The sequence below is a fragment of the Lycorma delicatula genome, chromosome 11 (genome assembly GCF_047948215.1).
Source record: "Lycorma delicatula isolate Av1 chromosome 11, ASM4794821v1, whole genome shotgun sequence".
NCBI classification, from domain to species: Eukaryota; Metazoa; Arthropoda; class Insecta; order Hemiptera; family Fulgoridae; genus Lycorma; species Lycorma delicatula.
Window position 1 is genome coordinate 57,640,948 of NC_134465.1, and position 15,428 is coordinate 57,656,375.

At 31.2% G+C, this 15,428-nt stretch overlaps 1 protein-coding gene across 2 annotated transcripts in view; it reads right to left on the minus strand.

Moving 5' to 3' along the window:
- Nucleotides 1–15,428, minus strand: part of LOC142332226 (putative divalent cation/proton antiporter TMEM165) — a 184,123-nt gene that overhangs the window by 109,296 nt on the left and 59,399 nt on the right. The window lies entirely within an intron of this gene.

Sequence of the window (15,428 nt, forward strand, 5' to 3'; positions counted from 1 at the left end):
AATAACTTTTGTTGGAGGTTTACTTTTTTTTCATTTAGAGTTAACCTGATTTTTTACCACCCTCTTTTTTAAAAGACTAGTTTTCTTTTTAAGACTTCACAAAAGTTAGATGTTCTCAATTTGCTTCTTTTTTTTGTATACTTCACATTATTGTAATCAAAATCATGTGAACTGATTTTGATGATAGTAAATTTTTTTATTCTGTAGAGGGGTTCGTTTAATTGTCATATTATAATTTTTAGCCACATAATCTAAGCAGGAAGTTCAATTAATCAAAAATTAGGTTGCTCTCATAGAAGATGGAGTATACTTTTCACTTTTACATCCTAGCATTATTTAATTTTGGACTGGTATACTGTAATATTCCTCTGCTAAATTCATCAGTATACAAAATAGTATTTCACTACAGAAAGAAATAATAATTTGTTGCTTTACACTATTTAAAAGAGTCTTTCTTAAAGCCATGACACTTGTAAAGCAACTGTAATGAAAAAGGAGTCAACATTCTCAGAGTATCATAAACGTAATAGCTGATGAAACAAAATGAAGATACCACTTGTATAGCTGAATACCAACTGCATTTTAGTGAGCCTAGAATGGTGATAAGTGACCATATATTTGATTGGGAAAAAAACCATTTCACTCCTCGTATTCTCTAATAAGCATTGGCATGGGATGCTTGTTATTCTTAAGGATACAACCAATATGATTATGGCACTTAAAAAACAAAACAAAGAAAAAATTACTATAAATTACACCCGATATTATTCTAATAAAAGTTAAGAAAATTATTTTGTAAAATTACGGTAAAAAGTGAATAATTTTTTTCTGCACTTCATTTTAACTTATTTCATTTGAAAGTGTGATACGATCCTCCAATTCTTTAATAAAGCAAACAATTACACAACTGCTGAAACTAGAGAACAAATTAAGATCAGAAGAATTGTATCAAACCAAAGAGCAATTAAATGATTGGCAACAAAAAACAAATAAACAAAATTATGATCAACTCTGACTTAGGGAGAATATTGACCGACAATATCAGAGGAGTAATGAACTACAAGATAAAAAGTTTTTTGCAATTTATCAAAGATCAGGCATGTATGCCTCAGTGTACATGTTGTTCTTGTGTGGATCTATTTTTCAATCACTCTGTACTTAACTTTAATATAGATAAAATTCAACAGAAATCCCAGAATAATTAAATAAAATTAAACTAGAAAATCCAAAAATAATACGATTCTAAAATATAATTTTCAATTAATATTAAATAATCAGACGCTTCACCAAATCATATACACATTACATATACACATATGTAATAATTCATATTAAATTACATATACACATTTTTAAAAGTACATAAAATTTTATTTCACTAATAACGTCTGATTTTTTATTGTTATTATTGAATAATTTACTTATTGTAAGAATTTTTTTACAATCACAGGGGTTAATAAAATTACTAACAAATCAATATATTTAAGTTAAAAAAAAAAAAGATGAAGTCTGATTCGAAACTGATGTGCCTTCCCTTGTGAGATCCAAATTTCATTAATTAAAATTTATTTGCCTACAGCTCTAAGAATGTTAAAAATCAGATGGTTGGATAAAGTGACAAATGAAGAGGTGTTGCGGCAAATTTATGAAGAAAGAACCAATTGGAAAAATATAGTTAAAAGAAGAGATAGACTTATAGGCCACATATTAAGGCATCCCGGAATAGTAGCTTTAATATTGGAGGGACAGGTAGAAGGAAAAAAATGTTGTGCAGGCAGGCAACATTTGGAATATGTAAAACAAATTGTTAGGGATGTAGGATGTAGGCGGTATATATTGAAATGAAATGACTAGCACTAGATAGGGAATCTTGGACAGCTGCATAAAACCAAATGACTGAAGACAAAAAAAAAACTCTGGAACCAATGAAAATAAGGACCACTTATGATATTTCGTTGAAAAGCTCTCAATGAAGGATTATTACTGCAGTTAAAAAAAGTCCAAAATCCAAATTATTTTGGGGATTTTGGGCTTTTCTGGAAAATTTTGGTTCAAATGATTGCAATCAAAAGGGGAGGTGCACAACTACATGTTACTCCAGTCCTAAATCCAAATTTCAACATCCAATAGTTAATAGTTTTTTATTTATGCGACTTACATACGTACGTACGTCAAGCCGAAACTAATCAAAATGGATATTTCCGTTGAAATCTGAAAACCAAAAAATTTTCGCGATCACAATACTTCCTTTACTTCGTACACGTAAGTAAAAAGAGATATATAAATGTCATATAAAATTCGTAAATAGGAGCTTGTTTTTTTAATTCAGATTTCCAAATAATTTTCTTGATTCGAATATAATTAATTTGAATAAAAGAAGCAAACTAAACAATGTTCCAATATAGTAAATCAATAATGGAAACATATTTAAAATTAAAACACAATTTTATTTATCATTAAAAAGAATTTCTCCTGATGTTATTTGAAATTAAATAAAAATCGCGTCTTTTGATTTACCATAAAACAGTATGTAAATGATCATAAGCATTATGCAAATGTAAGTAATTTTTGCTACATTGTTGTCAACAGTTGTTTCTGAATGAATAATTTATTTTTAAAATCATTGGCAAACATAAAACACGTCAGTATATTTATTCTGTAACAGAAAATGGAAGTTTTATTATATTTATATGTACATAGGTGTCTCATGAAGAAACGAAAAGAATTTAAGGGCATTTCTAAACCTTAAAATCTGTCGATCTGACAGAAAATATTAAAAAACAAAATACCCGGTTAATAATTGTACACATCTACCTTGCATATTTATAAAAAAACAAAAAAAACAAACAAAAATTAGTTAAACAAGTTTATAAAAAAAGTTCATATAAACAGAGATATGGAAATGCTTTGTTTTCGAGTTACGACTAGCAAAAGATTTCGCCTGGATTTCAGCTCTTCTAATATAAAAAGAAGCCCTACCATAATTTTTGGGACCCAAATTAAGGATTAAAGTTGGTGGGTTTTTTATGTAATTTGAGTTGGGAATTAGGATGAAACATGTCCCAGAACTGTAACTCCAGTAGGTTTTAAGATATCCGATGTAAAAAAATATAATAATTCAGTGTCGAAAAACAAGTTTTTTTTAGGTTTGTGTACATAACTTTTGTTAAATGATTAATAAATACGCAAGGTGGTACTACGTATTAACGCCACCGCAGCTACAGCTTTATTTAAAAACAAAGTAGTCAACCGGATTTCGGTGGAAAATGGGCCGATATAGAGTTTAACATAGATTCAAAACAGTCTCTTTATTTATTTTATAAATATAATTTAACCAAACTTAACCTACGCTCGCTAACCTTGACTAATTAACACCGTAATTTTTTGAGTATTTATTTAATAAATTCAGTAATTATTGCAATTTGATTATTTAAATAAATAATTGTAATTACTGAATTTATTAAATAAATACTCAAAAAATTACGGTGTTAATTAGTCAAGGTTAGCGAGCGTAGGTTAAGTTTGGTTAAATTATATTTATAAAATAAATAAATAAATAAATATAAATAACCATTTCTTAAAATTAATAAAGAGACTCAATAAAATAAATACTCAATTTTAAATAAAGCTGTAGCTGCGGTGGCGTTAATACGTAAGTACCTGGAAGGTTTAGTATAGTAACAAAACTTATAGAGAATTTAATTCTGAGAAAATTAATGTAAATACAGCCTTTCCGCCTGCAGAAGGTTAAAGAACTTCAGCGAAAAGATTACCCACAGCAGTTAAAACTTCTATCATTGGCTTCTAGACAACGCTAAGGTAAATTCAATTTTATTTACCGATGAAGCTACTTTTACGAGAAACGGAATCTTCAGTTTCAAAAGAGTAATTTATGGAGCCAAGGCAATCCACACGGTACTGTGGAAACTAGTTTCCAATGTAGATTTCATATTAATATTTGGTGTGGCATTATTTGTGACAAATTCTGGGACAATTTTTTTTCTTCATGAAAAATCTTACGGGAGATGCATATGTTCATTTTTTGAAAAATAATTTGCCAGCCCTTTTGGAGAACGTACCGTTACAAATTACATTACAAATGATTTTCCAGTACAATGTTGCAACGCCACATTTTTCTTTAGTAGCTAGAAATCACTTGAATGTTAATTTGTTAAACTGGATCAACTGACTTGATCGTAACGACACTGGATTACTTCATTTGGGGCCAAATGAAAACAATAGTATATTAACAAAAAGTTAATGCTAAAGAAGAGTTACTCATTAAAATACTAAATGCTATTGAATTTTTACGAAACGATCCTGAGAAAATACGGAAAACTACCGGAAATATTTTTTGTCTGGCAGAGTGCTGTGTACGTTGTGAAGGAGGTAATTTCGAACAATTACTGTAACTCAGGTTTGTTATTCTGTTACCATTTATCATTTCATGTCTTTTATTTATTTATTATTTTTTTTACTACATTGAGAATAAATGTTTATTAGGAACAGAAAAAATAATAAGATTTTCTGTCTATTTTTTTCTGTTTCCTTCAATAAAAAAAACAATTTTTAAAAGTTTGTATTTACTTTTAACTGATTATATTTACTTTTTTAATAATCTCACAATTGAATTTTCTACAAGTTTTGTTATCTTCCGCATTTATTTAGTCATTTAACAAAGTACTACAAACCTAAAAAAAAACTTGTTTTTTACACCGAATTTTGTGTTTTTATCGGATATCTTAAAAACTACTGGAGTTACAATTCTGGGACCTGTTTAAAAAACATAAGAAACCACTAATTTTACTCCTTAATTTGGATCCCAAAAATTACAGTAGGGCTTCTTTTTATTAGAGAGCTGAAATCCGGGAGAAATCTTTCGTTAACCGTAACTCGAAAGAAAAGCGTTTTTTCAGACCTATATGAAATTTTTTTAATTATTTTCACCGGTAGAGCATGTCCTGATATTTTTTCCCTTTCTTCGTGGGACACCTGTCGCTCGCTCTCTCTCTCTCTCTCTCTCTCTGTGTGTGTGTGTGTGTGTACACACTTATTTCAATTTCCCTACGTCCACTATTTTTTTGGTTTTTTTTTTCAATAAAAACGTACATTTTAAAAACTGAAAGAAATATTTTAATAAAATTTTACTGATGTATAAAATACCCAAAAACATCTACAAAATTAAATAATTTGGAAATTTTACATTAATAACAGAAATTATTATTGGTTATTTTTAATTTAATTAGTGAAGGAAGCAAGAAAGGCAAAAGATCGTTAATAAACTGGCAAACTTGTACAATCCGCTTTGGAAATCTCAGTCATTACTCAAGTGTTTAACAACCTATTTGATTAATGATTTGTTATTTTGTTCATAATTAAGGGCTTAATATTATATCAAATAAATTATAATTCCATAAAAATAATATTTCTAGAGCTAATAATGATTAAGATTGATTGAAATTTTTAACTTATTTATTTTGTCAATGTTGTTGGTATACGTAAGTACACCAAATTCACAAAAATATCTCATACCATTCTTAAGACATAAACATTTAAAAAAAAAAAGAAGAATACTGAACTCCTGGGACATCAATATTTATGTATTGTGTATGTGCATGAAAATCTCAACTAGAATTCTATACAGAAGAATTGAGAGGAGAGTGGAGGAAGTGTTAGGAGAAGACCAATTTGGTTTCAGGAAAAGTATAGGGACAAGGGAAGCAATTTTAGGCCTCAGATTAATAGAAGAAGGAAGATTAAAGAAAAACAAACCAACATACTTGGCGTTTATAGACCTAGAAAAGGCATTCGATAACGTAGACTGGAATAAAATGTTCAGCATTTTAAAAAAGTTAGGGTTCAAATACAGAGATAGAAGAACAATTGCTAACATGTACAGGAACCAAACAGCAACAATAACAATTGAAGAACATGAGAAAGAAGCCGTAATAAGAAAGGGAGTCCGACAAGGATGTTCCCTATCCCCGTTACTTTTTAATCTTTACATGGAACTAGCAGTTAATGATGTTAAAGAACAATTTAGATTCGGAGTAACAGTACAAGGTGAAAAGATAAAGATGCTACGATTTGCTGATGATATAGTAATTCTAGCCGAGAGTAAAAAGGATTTAGAAGAAACAATGAACGGCATAGATGAAGTCCTACGCAAGAACTATCGCATGAAAATAAACAAGAACAAAACAAAAGTAATGAAATGTAGTAGAAATAACAAAGATGGACCACTGAATGTGAAAATAGGAGGAGAAAAGATTATGGAGGTAGAAGAATTTTGTTATTTGGGAAGTAGAATTACTAAAGATGGACGAAGCAGGAGCGATATAAAATGCCGAATAGCACAAGCAAAACGAGCCTTCAGTCAGAAATATAATTTGTTAACATCAAAAATTAATTTAAATGTCAGGAAAAAATGTTTGAAAGTGTATGTTTGGAGTGTCGCTTTATATGGAAGTGAAGCTTGGACAATCGGAGTATCTGAGAAGAAAAGATTAGAAGCTTTTGAAATGTGGTGCTATAGGAGAATGTTAAAATGAAGAGGTATTGCGGCAAATAGATGAAGAAAGAAGCATTTGGAAAAATATAGTTAAAAGAAGAGACAGACTTATAAGCCACATACCAAGGCATCCTGGAATAGTCGCTTTAATATTGGAAGGACAGGTAGAAGGAGAAAATTGTGTAGGCAGGCCACGTTTGGAATATGTAAAACAAATTGTTAGGGATGTAGGATGTAGAGGGTATACTGAAATGAAACGACTAGCACTAGATAGGGAATCTTGGAGAACTGCATCAAACCAGTCAAATGACTGAAGACAAAAAAATAAAAATAAAGTTATAGCGATATTTTGTTTTTCGAAAAAGCCTCCCCATTTCCGATTTTGCTCATTAACGAACTCGACCGAGATTTTGGGTCATTATATTTTATGTATCAATTTGAAAGTGATTGGCACAAAATTATAGTAGTTTTCGTGTCCAAAAGAAAGTGAAATATATATATATATATATATATATAAACTTTTGAACTGATGGTGATTTTGGGGTCTGGGGGTTGTGAAACGCGAAGATATGTCAAAATTTTCCGGAAGTCAAATCACGGTACCCATTACAACAGGTAGCTTTATGAAATCTACCTAAAAGGCTATTTAAATTATAACTTTTAACAACAACAAAATAACCGTAGAAATACTTATTTATGAATATTACCTCAGTTATTAAAATAAGGTGAATTACTTTATAGCTGTAACAATCTTTTGTTAAAAAATAATTAAACTATTATCTCTGTACAATGCATCATTTAAATACAATTTTAAATGTAAACTATGAATAATTTAAAATTACTTCGTTGAGCCAATTTTTTTTTTTAATATACTTTAATTATTTTTTTTATTTATTTATTACGAGTCTTTATTTCGAGTGTGCGGGGGGAAGACTTAAATTTTTCATTATTGTCGTCTAAAATTACCAGGTTTTCCAAAATGGAAAATGAGTTTTACTTTTCCAGATACGATCGGCGTAATTAGATTTGCTTTAATTATACACATAAAAGATTTAAATGATAAATAAAACCATGAATTACTGCCAACAGAAAATCCACGACGCATATAATTACGAACTGACTAGCATAAATGTAAATGGTACAAATATAAGAATAAAGACCTTGAATAATACGTTTGAAATATAGCATTTAATACTGTACTGAACTTTTACTAACCGTACAATACAGTTAATAAAAGATATTTAAAAAGGTAAAAAACAACACTCTACAACTAAGTATTATTAAGTGTGTCGGTTATTATACATAACGTGTAATAGTATAGATAAAACTGCCACGTGACCAAATATATTCCATCGAAATAATGTAAAATATACAAGAGTAAGTAGATACACCGGTTTAAAATCATTTCTAACATTAATCGCATTCTATCTTTGGCGATAAATTTTTAATTGTAACACGCCTCATAAAATTTACCGTAAATAAACATTTTATTCTGACGCAGTACATAACAATATAAAATTATATAGACCACTGCGGAACAGATATGTATGCTATTCTACAGATGTGCCAGTATTTACTTGGATGAATCAAGGGAAATCTTTACCAGATCAGTGAAAAAAGATAAAAAACTTGTTCTTTTTTTTTTATAATAAAAAATAAAAACTACAGTCCATATTAATCTTTTAAAAAATACGTACATTAATATTAATTTAAATAATACGTGAATATACTAAATATAAAATTTAAAAAATTATAAAATAAATCGTAATTCTGAAGGCGTTAATGAAAATACACACACACAATACGTTCGGAAAGTTGCTGTGCACTGGAATTAACGGAAGTGAAACGACGAAATTTTCTTAATAATTACTTTGCATCTTATTCCATAATTTTACAGAAACAGATATTACAATAACTGGAATAGTTTATAAAAGATGTTGAAAATAATCTCCTTCTAAATCAATTCAACACTGCACACGCGTTTCAATTTGTTTTCGAAGAATTTAACTACCTGATATATTGAAAAGTTTCGTACGTATGCCGTTATTGCGGTTTTTAGTTCGTGAGTGATCAATTGCGATACAATCCTTGTTTCGCGGCCCCCTATAGAAAGTAATATGGGGGAAGTCAGATCGGGGGAACGTGCAGGCTACAAACCCCTCGAAATGATTCGTTCACCGAAGACATTTTCTAAAAAAGTCATTGACTTGTTAACTGTATACGCTGTGGTCAGTGGCGGCTCGCATGTAAACGAGCCTCTATTTCCATATTATCCATGTTATCGATAACATTTAATATAATGAGTTCTTTTTTCTTTAATTCTTTCTTTATACTTGTACAATATACAATACTTACGCTTAATGTCAGTAGCCATTCCTCCGTTTATGAAAGAGATACAAAAATCTTTGTATGGAACTATGCGCTTCACAGTTTCAGCTGCGTGATGTTTGACTGTTGTGCGCATGCGCACATAGGAAGCTGCAAGCTAGGCTACGAGGGAAAGAGAAACAGCACTGTCGCTCCCGCAGTGCCGATCCTGGCGTGCTGGTGGAAGGTAGTATTTTTTTTTTACTCCGCGTTTGTATGAAACGTTCCTTGTTCGTTCCCTTTACTAATTTAATCCATGGAAAGAATATAAAAGTGGTTTAGTTGTTATTTCAGTAGTGGTCAGAAGATGGCGGAAAGCAAGGGCTCTTTGATTGCCAAATCTGTCCAAAAACACGCTGGAAGGGCTAAAGAGAAGGTAATTAGTAAAAAATAATTATGTATTTCGTTTCTGTGTACATAGAAATTAATATTAAGCACCGTTGGACTATAGTGTTTTAAGCGGACATTTTATTAAGTTATTATCTAACAATGTTGCGACGTCTACGGGACGCCCTTGGTTAACAGCGTGGTGGTAGATTTTAGATCGAGGGTAGACTGTATGTGTTCATAGGTGATGAATGAAGACATCTTGTTGATTACTGAAGGATTGTTTAATTGTATGCCTTCTTGGCGGTTTAAAATAATTTTGTAACATGACACTTGTAACTTATAACTTAACTTTAAAAATAGCAAACATAAGCTAAATAAAACTTAAAGTAATGATCATTCGAACAAGAATTGAGAGAGTGTATCCGGATGCGGCCGCCTTGGGTCAGGTATGAGTGCAGACTGGTAGAAGACGCTACCGTAAATTGCTCGAGGGACAGCTTCTGACGTAGAATGGCGTGATGATCTGGTGTCCAAGTTTGCCGTGGGCACCCTGGCCACCCCTAGGTTTCAGCACCCGACGGCAAAAGGGAGTGAAAACGTAACAAATAATACTAAAAAATACTATCTGTGTTGACATTTTATTACTTATTCGGTTAAACCGAATGCGAGTTTTAAATACAATGTGCCTAAAAACCGTGTACCATATTCTTGAACGTGATAAAATGTAGAATTAGATTATTATCCTGCTTCCCGCTATTCTATTTGATTCATTTTTTCCGGTTCTTTTATTTTACAGAAAACTTTAACCATGACCTTGAAAAGGCCCAGAAAAAAATTTCTGGAATAACCCCAGTAATTTTAGCTACTAGCCACCATTAGCTGTAGCGCCATCTTATTGAAACCGACAGTGATTGATTTACACTTCTGTTAACCGAATAATGAAGTTTGTAAAACATTACAATAACGATCTACTACTATTATCTGTATTTTCAAAAAAATTGGGCCTATAATGTATTCTACTCACACCGACCCAAAAATATGATAAGAATCATATTTTTACAATTTTTTTTAATCAATATTTAAGGATGGTTTTAGAAGAAAATTTATTCAAATATTTAAAATATTGGAGAAGCGGTAAAACTTAAACAAAGAAGATATTTAGTATTTTATAACGCGACTTTTTTAAATAGTAAGAATCGACACGCTGACTAAATCAAGTTCTATAAGAGATTAATTACACGGTTAATATGAATAAAATTTTAAAAATTCTTTCGCAGTTCTGTGTAAGAAAACCAACTTATCGTTTCTGACGCCCTTATCATTTCGCAGTCAGAAAATTACTGATTTTCAGAGTACAACGCACTACTTAAGCTCGATTAACGGGTAGAAACTACACACAAGTATCAATTAAACTCAATCATCACTGCATAAGCGCCTATGAAAAATACACCAATACATAGTCAACAACACAACCTCAAATTTTTTCCGCCCTTAAATTAAATGAAACTCAAGAATGACTCAACCAATCTTCATCAAATTTTCACATGCACAATATTACGGCTTACATGAATTTCAATTAAATTTTGTAGTTTTGGACATTTTCGGGGCAAAAACTGTATACACAGGCCTATATATATATATATATATATATATATATATATATATATATATATAGGCGAGGGCTATTCAGAAAGTAAGGAACGTTTCCACCTGACGCCGCCAGGCGCACGCCAATCGCGTATATATTGGTGTGCTCGTGCTCGGCACCTCAGTCAGCGTCCAGCAGTGACAACGGGAACATCTCCGCACTGCCCGCTTTTTTTTATATACAAATTTGAAATGTGTGCTGCAATCGAAAATCCCGCCAATTGTGAGGTGCGGTCTGTGATTCGTTTTTTGTTGGCAAAAAACTTAAAACCAATAGAAATTCATCGGGAACTGTGTGAAGTGTACGGTAACAACGTAATGAGTGAAAGTTCTGTCAGGAAGTGGTGCATTCAGTTTAAAAATGGCCGAACAAACGTTCACGATAAAGAGAAGAGTGGACGTCCGAGCATTGTGACTGACGATCTGGTCTCCAAAGTTGACGAAAAGATTCGTGAAAACCGCCGTTTCACAATAACTGAACTTTCTCTATGTTTCCCACAAGTTTATTGTTTGAAATTGTTTCATAGAAGCTAGGCTACCGTCACTGAACCCAACGGGTTGGTCTAGTGGTGAACGCGTCTTCCCAAATCAGCTGATTTGGAAGCCGAGAGTTCCAGCGTTCAACTCCTAGTAAAGCCAGTTATTTTTACATGGATTTGAATGCTAGATCGTGGACCGGTGTTCTTTGGTGGTTGGGTTTCAATTAACCACACATCTCAGGATTGGTCGAACTGAGAATGTACAAGACTACACTTCATTTACACTCATACATACCATCCTCTGAAGTATTATCTAAATGGTAGTTACCGGAGGCTAAAGAGGAAAAGAAAAGGCTACCGTCACTGAGTGGTTGAGATCACAGGCGGCAGAATTCTATGACACAGGAATTTCAAAGCTTGTCCACCGCTATGATAAGTGCCTCAATTTGTATGGTGATTATGTTGAAAAGTAGTATTTTAGTCCCTCTTTCGCATGTATATAATAAAAAGTTTTTCTTGTACTTGGTTTTTTAAAATTTCAAAACGTTCCTTACTTTCTGAATAGCCCTCGTATATATATATTTAAGGAAATTACATTTCACCCCGCAATCCAATTGTGCGACCGAAAGTACTTCTTTTCGAAAAGATACTAAAATTAAAAATAAATTATTTTTATTTTAATTAAAAAAGATATGATGTGGACACCACATGACTTCCTTGTACGCCTATTAAATTACATATACAACTTTTTTTTTAAAATGAAAAGTACATTAAATTTTATTTCATTAATAACTTCCGATAATTTTTTTCATATTTTACGTAGATTTCATAAGAAAGCTACCTATTGTAATTTGTACCATGATTCGACTTCCATAAAATTTCGACATATCTTCGCGTTTCACATCCTCCAGGCCCCAAAACAACCGTCAGTTCAAAAGTTTATATATTTTACTTTCTGGTGGACATAATAACTGCTGTAATTTTGCGCTAATCACTTTCAAATTGTTCCTTAAAAATAACTCGTCAGAAAATCTCGGTCGAATTCGTTAACGGCCAAAATAGAACCATTAGAATGAAAATTGGGGGGGGGGGGCTTTTTCGAAAAAACAAAATATCACAATAACATACTTATTAAGTAAAATATCGAATTCGTTTTTAGTTCCTACTATTTTTTGGATAAGGGCCTAAAACTTATGTGAGTAAAGTTTTTTGATATAACAAACCATTGGCCCAAGGGATGGAAAAAATGGGGTTACGAAGACAAAAAAAAATCATACCTTCCTTAATAGGCACAGTATTGAATCGGTTTAAAGCGGACGTTAGTCCTCTAAACATTACCATAAACCTTTGTCTGAAACAAGTTATGATATAACCAACCATTACGGAAAGGGATAACCAAAGTTTTGGTGGAATTGCAAGAAGATAGTATGCTAAATGTAACTGTCGTAATGAGTAAATTTGAAGTTTTTCTTAATTTTAAGGTGGAAATATTTTTTATCCCCTTAACACCGGTAAAATCTACCTCCAACTTCCGGCATGCCGAAAAGGATTTATTTTTTTTATTGTTATTATTGAAATCTTATTTATCGTAATTTTTTTTTGCAGTAAAGGGTTAATAATTATTAATAAATCAATATATTTAAATTAAAAAAAAAAAGGAGATGTCTGATTTGAACCGATATGTATTCCCCTTATAAGATCCAAATATTTAATTAATTAAAATTTCATTTAGCTATAACTCTGTAACCAATGAAAATAAGTACCACTTATGATATACCGCTGAAAAGCTCTCAATGAGAGCTTGTGACAAAAAAAACCAAAATCCTTTATTTTTTCTATGGAACACTTTAGGTTCACCCGATTGACCCACCGGGTTGGTCTAGTGGTGAACGCGTCTTCCCAAATCAGCTTATTTGGAAGTCGAGAGTTACAACGTTCATGTCCTAGTAAAGCCAGTTATTTTTACACGGATTTGAATACTAGATCGTGGATACAGGTGTTCTTTGGTGGTTGGGTTTCAATTAACCACACATCTCAGGATTGGTCGAACTGAGAATGTACAAGACTACACTTCATTTACACTCATACATATCATCCTCATTCATTCTCTGAAGAATTATCTAAGCGGTTGTTACCGGAGGAGGCTAAACAGGAAAAAAGAGAGAAAAAAAAGAAAGCTGTTCACCCGATTACAATCAAAAAGGAAGGTGCACAACTAGATGTTACAACATTCCTAAATCCAAAATTTCCACATTCTATCGCTAATCGTTTTTGAGTTATACGAAATACATACCGTACATAGGTCACGCTGAAACTAGTCAAAATGGATTCAGGGATGGTCAAAATGGATATTTCCGTTGAAATCTGAAAACCGAATTTTCTCGCTTTCACAATACTTCCTTTACTTCGTACAAGGAAGTAAAAATACAACAGAGTGAAATTTTCCTGAGATATCGGCTATTAAATTTATAGTTTTATTATACCACGACTTTTTCACAGAAAGATAAGTGACGTAATCTTTTGCAGCGAACGATATTTTTTTATACCGTATATAAAAATAAGGTTACAACAGTAAATAATTTCTAAGACGCGTCTGATTTTCATTTTATTTTTGCGTTATATATACGATAAAAGTAAAAACACTTCACTGTACAATCTGGAATTTGCTGTACGTATGATTGAACCACCTAGTCTAGTGATGAACTCGTCATCGCAAATCAGCTGATTTCAAAGTCGAGAATTTTAAGGTTGAAATCCTATTAAAGGCAAGTTACTTTTATACGGATTTGAATACTAGATCGTGGATACCGATGTTCTTTGGTAGTTTAATTTCAATTAACCACACCTCTAAGGAATGGTCGATCTGAGACTGTACAAGACTATACTTCATTTACAATCATACATATCATCCTCATTCATTTTCTGAAGTAATCCTTACGGTGGTTCCAGAGGCTAAACAGCAAAAGAAAGAGTGTATATGTATGAATGATCTTAACAGCTTTATCAAAAGTTAAAAACAATTTTTTTTTATTTTAGAAACTTTATGTAAAACATTTCAGGCGATGAAACCCAAAGCGAAAAGACTAGAATAAATTACTTTTGCGTGGATAGGTTTTTTACAATCTATAGATAAATATTAGTAAAAGATTTCAAATGAAAATAATTCATATTAAATATTTTTAGAGAATTCTGACTTAAGGATTCCACAACCGAATAAAATATAAGATTTTTTATCGGGAAAACATACACTAAATATTATTTTAATTACGGACAACAAACAAAATATTTTTAATTTACAATACGTAGTGAAATTTTAAAAGTAAGTGTGATATCTCATAACTTTCTTAGAACACAATGAATTCATTACTACAACATATTTTCTTAAAACAAATGATAGAAACATTTTCTTTAACAGCTTTCTGCCGTGTTTCACTTTTACAGAATGAACACACGTTCAAGCGTTTGGCAACAATAGATAACATACGAGATAGGAATAATAATACAAAAATCACTCGTATAAATAAAAAAGTAATATTTTTATTAAATGTTTATTAATAATAATTATTACTGTTGCTAACAGACACCACTATATTGCGACTACTTCTTCTATATACGTCTTTTAGTTATTTAAAAACAATTTGATTTTACTTTTCATTATAAAAAAAAATATCTCCATAAAAATTACTGATATCTAATGAATTATTTACCAGAATTTTATAAATTAAATACCAAAAACAAAATCCAATTCATTATTTATTAAATGTCATTCGCGGAAACTATACGGCTATATCTTCACAACATGATCTAATCATTGACCCTCGTTGTCACTAAATCAATTTGAATCGTCGACGTAAAAATTTGTCACGCATTTTGTTTAAATTTTTTGCTTATTCACGAAATGATCTGGATAAATTTATACCACTAAAATCTTTATCAGAGTTTAATAATAAATTTTAGTTAAGGAATCATAAACATTATCCGCGGTTTCCAGTTTTAATCGAAAACCGGTAAAAAATAAGGACATCCAGAATTTTACATTAAAAAAATCTGATGTGGACACCATATGACTTCCATGTACCTCTATTAAATTACAT